This window comes from Dermacentor andersoni, chromosome 7 (assembly GCF_023375885.2).
Source record: "Dermacentor andersoni chromosome 7, qqDerAnde1_hic_scaffold, whole genome shotgun sequence".
NCBI lineage: Eukaryota > Metazoa > Arthropoda > Arachnida > Ixodida > Ixodidae > Dermacentor > Dermacentor andersoni.
Genome location: NC_092820.1, coordinates 43,950,713 through 43,962,658, shown reverse-complemented (window position 1 = coordinate 43,962,658; position 11,946 = coordinate 43,950,713).

The following is an 11,946-nucleotide window of genomic DNA, read 5'->3' as shown; positions in this document are numbered from 1 at the left end:
CCACAACCTCCTATATGAATACAACAATCGAACCCCGGCCCTCAGTCCCCAGCAGCCGCGAAGCAACTGACCACGGCGGCGGTCAGATCTGTGACGCTGCAGAGGGTGCTAAGAATACCTGGCTCCGGACAGGTCGCCATTGGAATCTGAACCTGGCAACGTTTAACGTTAGAACGCTATCTAGTGAGGCGAGTCTAGCAGTGTTATTGGAGGAGTTAGAGGGTAGTAAATGGGATATAATAGGGCTCAGTGAGGTTAGGAGGACAAAAGAAGCATATACAGTGCTAAAAAGCGGGCATGTACTGTGTTACCGGGGCTTAGCGGAGAGACGAGAACTAGGAGTCGGATTCCTGATTAATAAGGAAATAGCTGGTAACATACAGGAATTCTATAGCATTAACGAGAGGGTGGCATGTCTTGTTGTGAAACTTAATAAGAGGTACAAAATGAAGGTTGTACAGGTCTACGCTCCTACATCTAGTCATGATGACCAGGAAGTCGAAAGCTTTTATGAAGACGTAGAATCGGCGATGGGTAAAGTCAAAACAAAATACACTATACTGATGGGCGACTTCAATGCCAGGGCAGGCAAGAAGCAGGCTGGAGACAAGTCAGTGGGGGAATATGGCATAGGCTCTAGGAATAGCAGAGGAGAATTATTAGTAGAGTTTGCAGAACAGAATAATATGCGGATAATGAATACCTTTTTCCGCAAGCGGGTTAGCCGAAAGTGGACGTGGAGGAGCCCAAATGGTGAGACTAGAAATGAAATCGACTTCATACTCTGCGCGAACCCTGGCATCATTCAAGATGTAGACGTGCTCGGCAAGGTACGCTGCAGTGACCACAGGATGGTAAGAACTCGAATTAGCCTAGACTTGAGGAGGGAACGAAAGAAACTGGTACACAAGAAGCCAATCAATGAGATAGCGGTAAGAGGGAAACTAGAAGAATTCCGGATCAAACTACAGAATAGGTATTCGGCTTTAACTCAGGAAGAGGACCTTAGTGTTGAAGCAATGAACGACAATCTCATGGGCATCATTAAGGAGTGCGCAATAGAAGTCGGTGGTAACGCCGTTAGACAGGAAACCAGTAAGCTATCGCAGGAGACGAAAGATCTGATCAAGAAACGCCAATGTATGAAAGCCTCTAATCCTACAGCTAGAATAGAACTGGCAGAACTTTCTAAGTTAATCAACAAGCGTAAGACAGCGGACATCAGGAACTATAATATGGATAGAATTGAACAGGCTCTCAGGAACGGAGGAAGCCTAAAAACAGTGAAGAAGAAACTAGGAATAGGCAAGAATCAGATGTGTGCGTTAAGAGACAAAGCCGGCAATATCGTTACTAATATGGACGAGATAGTTCAAGTGGCTGAGGAGTTCTATAGAGATTTATACAGTACCAGTGGCACCCACGACGATAGTGGAAGAGAGAATAGCCTAGAGGAATTCGAAATCCCACAGGTAACGCCAGAAGAAGTAAAGAAAGCCTTAGGAGCTATGCAAAGGGGGAAGGCAGCTGGGGAGGATCAGGTAACAGCAGATTTGTTGAAGGACGGTGGTCAGATTGTTCTAGAGAAACTGGCCACCCTGTATACGCAATGCCTCATAACCTCGAGCGTACCGGAATCTTGGAAGAACGCTAACATAATCCTAATCCATAAGAAAGGGGACGCCAAAGACTTTAAAAATTATAGACCGATCAGCTTACTGTCCGTTGCCTACAAAGTATTTACTAAGGTAATCGCAAATAGAATCAGGAACACCTTAGACTTCTGTCAACAAAAGGACCAGGCAGGATTCCGTAAAGGCTACTCAACAATAGACCATATTCACACTATCAATCAAGTGATAGAGAAATGTGCAGAATATAACCAACCCTTATATATAGCTTTCATTGATACCGAGAAATCGTTTGACTCAGTCGAAACCTCAGCAGTCATGGAGGCATTACGGAATCAGGGTGTAGACGAGCTGTATGTAAAAATATTGAAAAATATCTATAGCGGCTCCACAGCCACTGTAGTCCTCCATAAAAAAAGCAACGAAATCCCAATAAAGAAAGGCGTCAGACAGGGAGATACGATATCTCCAATGCTATTCACAGCATGTTTACAGGAGGTATTCAGAGGCCTGGAGTGGGAAGAATTGGGGATAAAAGTTGATGGAGAATACCTTAGCAACTTGCGATTCGCTGATGATATTGCCTTGCTTAGTAACTCAGGAGACCAATTGCAATGCATGCTCACTGACCTGGAGAGACAAAGCAGAAGGGTGGGTCTGAAAATTAATCTGCAGAAAACTAAAGTACTGTTTAACAGTCTCGGAAGAGAACAACAGTTTACGATAGGTAGCGAAACACTGGAAGTGGTAAGGGAATACATCTACTTAGGGCAGGTAGTGACCACGGATCCGGATCATGAGACTGAAATAACCAGAAGAATAAGAATGGGTTGGGGTGCGTTTGGCAGGCATTCTCAAATCATGAACAGTAGGTTGCCACTATCCCTCAAAAGGAAAGTGTACAACAGCTGTGTGTTACCAGTACTCACATATGGGGCAGAAACCTGGAGGCTTACGAAAAGGGTTCTGCTGAAATTGAGAACGACGCAACGAGCTATGGAAAGAAGAATGATGGGTGTAACGTTAAGGGATAAGAAAAGAGCAGATTGGGTGAGGCAACAAACGCGGGTAAACGACATCTTAGTTGAAATCAAGAAAAAGAAATGGGCATGGGCCGGACATGTAATGAGGAGGGAAGATAACCGATGGTCACTAAGAGCTACGGACTGGATTCCAAGAGAAGGGAAGCGTAGCAGGGGGCGGCAGAAAGTTAGGTGGGCAGATGACATTAAGACGTTTGCAGGGACAACATGGCCACAATTAGTACATGACCGGGGTAGTTGGAGAAGTATGGGAGAGGCCTTTGCCCTGCAGTGGGCGTAACTAGGCTGATGATGATGATGATGATATACGAGGAACAAGATCGAACAAGAACGGGCCACCGAAACAAAGTTGTTGTTGTTTGATTCGTTCGACAGGGCGGCTAATTACGAGGCTGTTTTTCTTACGCTAAGCTTCAAATAATAAAGTGAGCTAAAGTGAACGCTGTATTCCACATCCCTTAACCTTTCCGTATGCTCTTAAGCAGCGCACTCACAATCTCGGACCTTACGCGAAATCAATACCGTTTTCTTGTTTCTTTAGCTGTCTCGTTCTGCCCCGAGTTTTACCGTCGGTCTGTACTATCTCCTTTCTCGTCTTCAACCAAAACGCGGTCATAATAATGTGCAATTAGCGACGCGTCCGAATCAAAGGCACAGAATAAGAAGCCACGGACACAAGGGGAGTCTGCGCACTTGAATTATGCAAATCAAAGTGATCATCAAGCTGCGGGACGGAAACAGCTGAGCATTGCTGCTCAATCAACGCCGACAGCAATGAAGCGAGGCAGTCATTAATTAGTGCACTAATTAATTAGGGTTTAGCAAGCAGTCTGTGAAACGAGCCCTCGAGGCACTCCGCCCGGACCAGCTCGATACTCAGGTGCGTCTTTTCCCTCAACGAAAGCACTCCCGTGTTTCAAACGAAATTTTTTCTTTTTTAACATTTTGCCCACTCTTCAATTATTGTTAATCCGACACTCCTCATCAGGGCTTCCGCAGAAGCAATGAGATAATTACGCCTGCAGAGAATGGTCCAGCTCTACTTTCATTGGATAGCAGAAGATAGTATAGAGAAACTGTGAATTAGGTTTCAGATTTCTGAGGTTTCGAATTTCTTACGTTGTCAGGAGCGGACATGAACCGGCGGTATTCTTTTTCTTGCGTTTGTTATTTGTGGCGAACGCGAGGAATTTTTCGTAGACTGCGCACTCAAATTACACAAACTACAGAAAACGAAAATATATAGAGGCCGCTCATCGACGCTACGCTTCCATGACATCAGCTTTATCGCAGTTCCGACTAATTATTTTTATTGCAAGCCTGAAGCTAGAGTTACGTAACACACTGCATTTTCACAGTGACGCTGAAGAAGACGGGCAAACGTGAAATATAAAGCAGGCCAGAAATTCAGGATTTTTGCTCATTTTAGGTATATATCTGTGCCCAGCGATAACAATTTTATGTGTGCGAAATATTCAATATATTCTGAAGTTACACTGAACTTTATCCATTTTGAATAGATCGACTGTAGTTTTGCAGTGTTTTCAGTAACCATAATCAATTCCCTCCAATAATTATATTAATGAAAGACTCAATGCAACAAAACCTGCTCGTAACGACGATATTTTTGATACAACGGTACCAGATCCCATCCGAGTCCAGCTATTATGCACCTAATACACCTAGATTTATACCCAACGGACAAGTGCAGACATTCCAACTACAGAGCCACCCTGGAGCATATCCTATGGGAACGTACGGCTGTAATACAGGGTAACGGTGATGCAGCCTCAAACAGTGACAGCCTCCGCGGGCGCTGGGAGTGTGCGTTGCTCAGCTCGGACCTGCAGCACCAACTCTGGGCCGTCCAGAGAGCCGAGGAAGCTGCCAAAGGCCAACAATCCTTGGCTGAAACCTAGGCGGGGTCCAGGCCCACCCCACCGAATCGCAGGGCACTGAATAAAGTTATTTGAATGAATGAATGAACCGTAAAGGCCGACTACCGCGAAATTTACCTTTCACTTAATTGCTAGCAAATGAGTAAGTAACATAAACCACTGAGGCAATCATGTCAAATTTGCCCCGCTAGTTTTCGTCTAGTATTCTTTCCACACTCTTACACCTCAGTCAGATGTTTAACTTACAGGGCCGGGACCGATCTGATCGTACACACCGAAGCTATCTGGTCTTCTAATGAAAGGACAATAGAGGTACCTTGGAACTGGTGAAACTCGAAGCTTCAGTCCGCTAATAAAAAAAAAAGGAAGAGGTGATGTACACTCTGTTACTAACAACAACAGAAAGCAAACAGACCATGAAACCGAGGAATACACAGGTGAAATGAACTGCCTTTTAACTTCAAATTTGTAGATTGCAGAAGGAGGAAAGAGAAAAGTAGAAGGCAGGGAGGTTAACCAGAATAACGTCCGGTTGGCTACCCTACACCGGGGGAATGGGAAAGGGGAGAACAAACATCACAGGGAGAGAGAGGAGGGAAGGAAAGAAGGAAATTGCGGCGAGTTCGTTGACGCGTGTGGTCTTACAGAAATCGCGTTAATAGTCACAGATGGTCCCACAAACCCGTCGTCCTTAAGAAACACAAAAGCGCCTTCACCGCTTTATGGGCCGACGGGCGATGGGGGCGGTGTTCTAGCAGCACCTGCACAGAAAGCGGCCGATTGTCCAGTTTTTGGAAAGCTTTGGCAAGTTCTTGTCTGTCTGAGGCATATCTTGGTCAGTGGCACAGCAGGTGGTCGATCTTTTCTTCGGTGCCACAGACCTCGCTAGCTGCACTGTCAGTCATTCCAATTAATGTAGAGTATGCCTTTGTGAAGGCCACTCCTAACCAAAGGCGGCAGAGAAGCGCAGCTTCACGTCGAGGAAGTCCGAGTGGAGGTCGGAGTTGCAGGGAGGGGTTTAGTCGATGCAGTCGCGTGATTCGTAAGTTTGGCGAGTTCCACTCGGTCAGTGTGAGACTGCGTGCAAGGTGTCGAGGCTGCTTTGCAGCGTCAGTCCTCGAAAGCGGAATTGAAACGCTGTGCTCTCCTCGATGTGCTGTGCGAGCAGCGTTATCGGCGGAATCATTGCCACTGATTCCACAGTGACCAGGTATCCATTGAAAAACGACCTCGTGACCTTTTTGTTGGACATCATGGTAAAGTTTCACAACTTCGTATGTCAATTGGTCATGACATCCGTGTCGGAGAACTGACTGCGTGCCCTGTAGTGCTGGTTTTGAATCGCAGAACACAGCCCATTTTCTAGGTCTTTCAGAATCAATGAATTCCAGTGCTCGACGCAGGGCCGTTAGTTCTGTCGCCGTTGAGGTCGTGACATGCGATGTCTTGAACCGCAGTGTCATTCCTCGCGTTGGTATAACCACGGCACCAGAAGAACTGCACCACGTAGTCGATCCGTCGGTATATATGTGCACGTGGTTGCTGTACTTTTCATGTAGAAGAAGTAAGCTCAGCTGTTTTAGAGCAGGGGCCGGTAGATCTGTCTTCTTCTGTAGTCCCGGAATCATTAGATGTACTTGTGGACGGCTCAAACACCACGGAGGAAACGCTGGCTTGGCCGCAGGTGCGTACCCAGAAGTAAACAACGCACGATGTGCACTGACAATACTGCTAAAAGTCGAGCAGGGCCTTGCAGCAGTGAGGCTCGCCAAGTGGTGGGAAAGGGTAATAGCATACTGCCTGAGATGCATACGCATTGTCTCAACGGTAATGTGCGTCATGATTGGGTAATCCTGCGCAAGGGCAATGGTTTCAGCTGTTGATGCACTGCGTGGTAAGCCAAGACATATCTTAAGGGCTTGGGCTTGAATACTCTGTATCGTACGCAGGTTAGACTTGCAGGTGTTGGATAGTGCAGGCAGGCTGTACCGCAGGAATCCAACGAACAACGCCATGTACAGCTGTAACATAGCGTTTACAGATACTCCCCAACTTTTTCCTGCAAGGAACCTGAACAGGTGACAGATAGCAGTCAGCCGCTTTTTCACGTAATTGACGTGCGGAGTCCAAGACAGGTCTCTGTCAATTACGACTCCCAAGAACCTGTGACTTCTGCTGTATGGTATAAGTTGTCCGTTAATAGATACGCCGTTGGCTTCCTCGTGAATGCCACCATTGCGCACTTTCCGCATGATATTTCGAGTCCTTGTTCACGAAGGTAGCAAGATGTCATTGTGGCAGCCTTCTGAAGCCGAGCGCGAAGCTGAAGTCGTGTCACACTTGATGTCGAAATGCAGATGTCGTCCGCATAGATGGAAAGTCGTACGGTGCTTGACAGGTTGTCAACTAATCCACAGAGGGTGAGATTGAAAAGAGTCGGGCTAAGCACTCCGCCTTGAGGGACTCCTCGGCTACCGTGATGCTCGGATGTCGGGCCATTTTCTGTGTCTACATAGAATGGTCTCCTCTGTAAGTAGCTGCACACCCACATGTACATCTTACCACCAAGTCCGACGGCTTCTAACGTGCTAAGGATGGCTTCATGGGTGACATTATCATAAGCCCCTTTAACGTCTAGAAACAGAGCAGCAGATAGTCGCTTACAGGCCTTTTGGTGTTGCACATAGGTTATCAAGTCAACAACACTGTCTGTTGACGAATGGCCCCGTCTGAATCCAGCCATAGCATCTGGATAAATTTCATAGTATTCTAAGTGCCATTCCAGACGCGTTAAAATCATTCTTTCCATTGTTTTTCCGACACAGCTGGCTAGTGCGATCGAACGGTATGAGGAAATGTCCAAAGGCGACTTGCCAGCTTTGAGAAGTGGAATGAGGCGAGTTGACTTTCGCTCTTGCGGAACTGTACCCGTCTGCCAGGAGTCGTTGTACAGGTGCAAGAGTGCCTTCCGAGCTTGGTATCCTAGATTACACAGGGCAAGGTATGTAATGCCGTCAGGTCCTGGCGCTGAAGAACGCCTGCACAAAGCCAGCGCAGCTTCCAGTTCTTCCATAGAAAAACGGCATTCCATGCGGGGATCGCGTGAAAACAGTGGGTGGTCGAGCGTTCCCGTACCCGTTCCATCGGAATTTACCTCGCCAGCAATCTTTCTGCAGAAAGATTCAGCGACGTCAATATCACTACATTGTAGATAAAGTGCCAGAGATTTAAACGGGTGGCGCTGACCAGAGGTTGTGCGAAGTCCACGAACAGTCCTCCATATGAGCGACAATGGCTTTCGCGGATCCAGGGACTCGCAAAAGGATACCCATTGTCGTGAAGCCAGCTTGTTCATTTGACGCCGTATTTTCTTTTGTGTTTGTCTAGCCAATCTCAAGTCATGATTGCACTTCGTGCGTCTGTATCTTCGCTCCGCACGACGGCGAATTGCTCGAAGTTTTGCTAGTTCGATGTCGAAATCGGTGCGGGAAGAACTCCTCGAAAGCAAATGCGTGGTCGTTTGTATGGCATCCTTTATCGCGCCCTGTAGGTTACAGAAGGTGCCGTCACGACAACAGCCTTCCAATATTATTTTGTATTTAGGCCAATCGGTGCACTGGATGGTTCTGGAGGAGTTGGAGCTAGTCAAACCTTCGATCTTCAAATAGGTTGGGATGTGGTCGCTACCCCGTGTTTCTAAATCCGAAAACCAGTGCACTCTTCTCGAAAGCGAACGTGAAACGAAGGTTAAGTCCAAGCAGCTGCTATACGCTGATCCACGCAGATAAGTAGGGCTTCCATCATTTGACAAGCAAAATTCGCGTTCAGAGGCAAAGGACACCAACGCTCTGCCTCTAGAATTAAATTTGGAGCTTCCCCATAGGTAATGGTGGGCGTTAAAGTCACCAGTGAGCACCCACGGCTGTGGAGTCGATGTTAAAATTCCCCGTAGGCGCTCACAATCTAGATGGCGTGCTGGAGATAAATAGGCTCCAAGTATTCTGAACGTGAGCTTTTTCTTTTTCACTGTTAAGCAAACGTATTGATTTGCTTCGTCAGGAGGCACTGGGTGATGTACATAAGTCAAGTCACGGCGTATAAACACAACAACCTTGCTGCACTCTCCGTGGGTAGAGGACATAAAGCACTCATACCCGGACAGTCTGATAGGCGCTGACAGGTTGGGCTCGCAAATCACGATAATGGGGAACTGGTGCGTAAAGACAAACTGTCTAAAGTCGGACATGCGTGGCTTAAGCCCTCTGGCGTTCCACTGAAGGACAGATGCATTCTTGACTTCCTCTTGAAACGACGGCATCTCTCGGGCCGTGGTTTTACCCTAGAGCCGCAAGCACCGGACTCAAGGTGTCCAGCACCTGCAGTGCGCTCTGTGCCGACGGGGTTATCATGCTGCTCAGTAGAATGCGCATGGCGTCCATAAGTGACTTCAGCATCACTATGACTTGGCGATCCTCAGTCGTCGGCCCATCCGCGCTTCGTGAGGTCATTGAGGGCGGCGCATTTTGATGCGACTCCGAGGCAGGTTGTGCTCGTGGAAGTGTAGGCCACTCTTCAGGAGGCGAGAGTGTTGCCCCAGTCTTCGTTTTCGCACTGTCACTCTTTGTGGAAGTTGGCGTTGATACGGTAGCCGCTTTGCCGGAAGATGGTGTATATCTTTCAGTAGACGTGACTCTTCGTGCTGCTCTTCGGTGCCGATTTCGTCGTCGCCTGAGAGTAGCGGCAGCCTCTCTGTGTGTTGAATGGTCCCGTACCATACGTTTGAGTACTGCTCGCTCGTTCCTCACCCGCGGGCAATCATTCGATGAGGCCTCATGAGTACCATGGCAGTTAGGGCACTTTAACACAGTTGCGCGGCAGGCATCTGCTGAATGAGATTCGGCGCAACGTGGGCACACGAGGTCCTTCCTACAGACACCTTTTACGTGCCCCATCTTGCAGCATTTGTAGCATTGCAGGGGCTTCGGTACGTATGGGCGGACTGCATGGCGGACGTGGCCAACTTTGACGTGTGAGGGAAGGCTGTCTCCCTCAAACCACAGCTTCAGGCAACGGGTGTTGCCAAGTCTTGCGATGTGCGTGATAAGAGTGCCTTCTGTAGTTGGCTTTATTAATATCAGTAAGTCGTCGGTTGGTATAGAAATATCGACATCATAAATGACGCCGATAGTGCCACTGCAACCAGTAGGTATCAAGGATCGCACTTGCACTTTGTCGATCTCCGTTACATGCCGCAGGTTTTGCAGTGCACTACGGTGCAGAACATCTACTGCAAGGACATTCTTCCGTGCGTTTATTCTCACGTCCTTTATCTCGTTTGGCGCGATTCCCTCAAGAAACGCAGAAAGGACTTGCCTGTTTAGGAGTCGCAGATTGGACACTGGGTCCACAGGCATGAAGAGCATAGTGTACGGCCAGAGCTGTGGTGTTGTCTTCACGGTGGAGACACTTGGCGACGATGACCTCCGCAGCAGTCTTCTTTTTGTGGTTCGGCTCATGACAAGAGTGAAATCGTCGTCCGACGAGTCGACGCCGTCTGAGTACAACTCGGTTGCCTCGCTGTCCGTGTCACTTGACGCATTTCCACTTTTCCTGGACGCGACCCCACGTGATGGCTTGGCTCCAGGAAGGTCTTCGAGGGCTTATTCGTCCATTGCCGCAACACGAGAGAGGCAGCTCCCACAGTTTGGAAAGAAACAAAGCGAGACAAAGGTAAAAGCGTTCTGTGATAGAAACACTTCGTCGTCGTCCCCGGAGTATCGAATGTAGATTGCAGAAAAACAAATAAAAGTGGGCAACGTAATCCACTTCCGTTTCCATTTCTTCGATCATTTCTAACTGATGTAAAATCAAATAATATTTGCCGTGTGTATCGTCCACAGAAGAGATTTTAGCCCTGAGACTCCAGGATTACATCAATAATGTAAATATACTCGCATGTCCATCTCGCGCTTGCCAAAACGTAGCACTGTAAATGGTCACAAAAAATACCACCGTGGCCATGCCGTTGTATATAAGTTATTGTAATAAAGTTTCAATGAGCAGACCAGAATGCAGCCGCAGCTGCCCCCTGGAGGCGCACAATTATTATTTGCGCATACAGATACAAATGCCAGAAAAAAAAAACAAATATGGCCTGGCAGTTCTGAACTCCACTCATACCTTCTTGAAGAGGTGTGAGAAAAAAAGAAAGAAACTGAACGGGAATAATCTGAAAAAAAAAAATATGTCGACGGCACATCACACACAGAGCACAGGCCTAAAGTGACAAGAATTCTAGCACTGCTTTGAGAGCCTTATTTCTGCTTGAAGCATGACATTCTGGAAAGAACAAACTATTACGCGGAATTCGTGCAGGCTTAGGTTGCTGGAACTGATTGAGTGGCATACAGCGGGAGCTTTGGAATGTTGGGCATTCTAGCAGCAAGTGCTCAAGCTTTTCGCCGTAGTTTCCACGAGCCGGGCACGAAAATCTCTGCGCACGTCGCTGTCAGTAAAGCCACAAATCAAAAGAAAAGCACGCCGCCACCGAAGCTGTCGCTATTGGCCGTGCGGGTACGGAAAGAGAACTTCAGTTTAAAACGCACAACGTTACTCCACTCAAAAGGCCAGCGTTCAGAAACTTTAATTTCACTCTACGTTATTGTGTATACATTTCTGTTAGACATAATTTCTCATGTGCTCTCTGGATTGTCATTTTGTACGGCGATGAAGAACGAAAGACTAGCACCTCAGATTCCTTTGTTCGTGTGGCTGATTGTACTACAAGCTGTCCTCGTGCATAACCATGCGCTGTCGCCATTTTTCTTTCTCTGATCATTTTTATTAAATCTACGCTGGGCCCTACAGCCGTAAGTCACACAATCGGTTGCAAAAAGCCTTGAATCTGTAAATCTATACACCCAGTCCCATAAAGTAAAAAAAAAATGCCGGTGATCAAGATAGGCACGCTTGTCGCACAAACGCAGAGCAGTCGCGTTTATGTTGCAATTCCATTGTTGCTTATCTGCAGTCCATTGGAAGGAGTTGCATGATCGCTCGAAGGCTTCGAAATTTCGCCCTTTTCTAGCAGGTGCGTGGCTCTGCCAAGAGCGGTCATGCGCAACTGAGATTTGTAAGATCGCATTCTGCTTTGCCGTTTTCCAAGAGTGGAAGCATATGCGCTGTCTATTTCGTTGATCGTACCTTTTAGAAATGCACGTTAGCCGCTTTATTGGGCAAACAGGGTGCGTGAGAATGCGCATCAACTCACACGGCAATCATCAAACCCGATCGCGTGACCACTTTTGGTCGCTGCAAGTATAAAGCTTACGATCCCGGCAAAACCGAATCAGCCTTTGAGTGCAGCGTACGGCG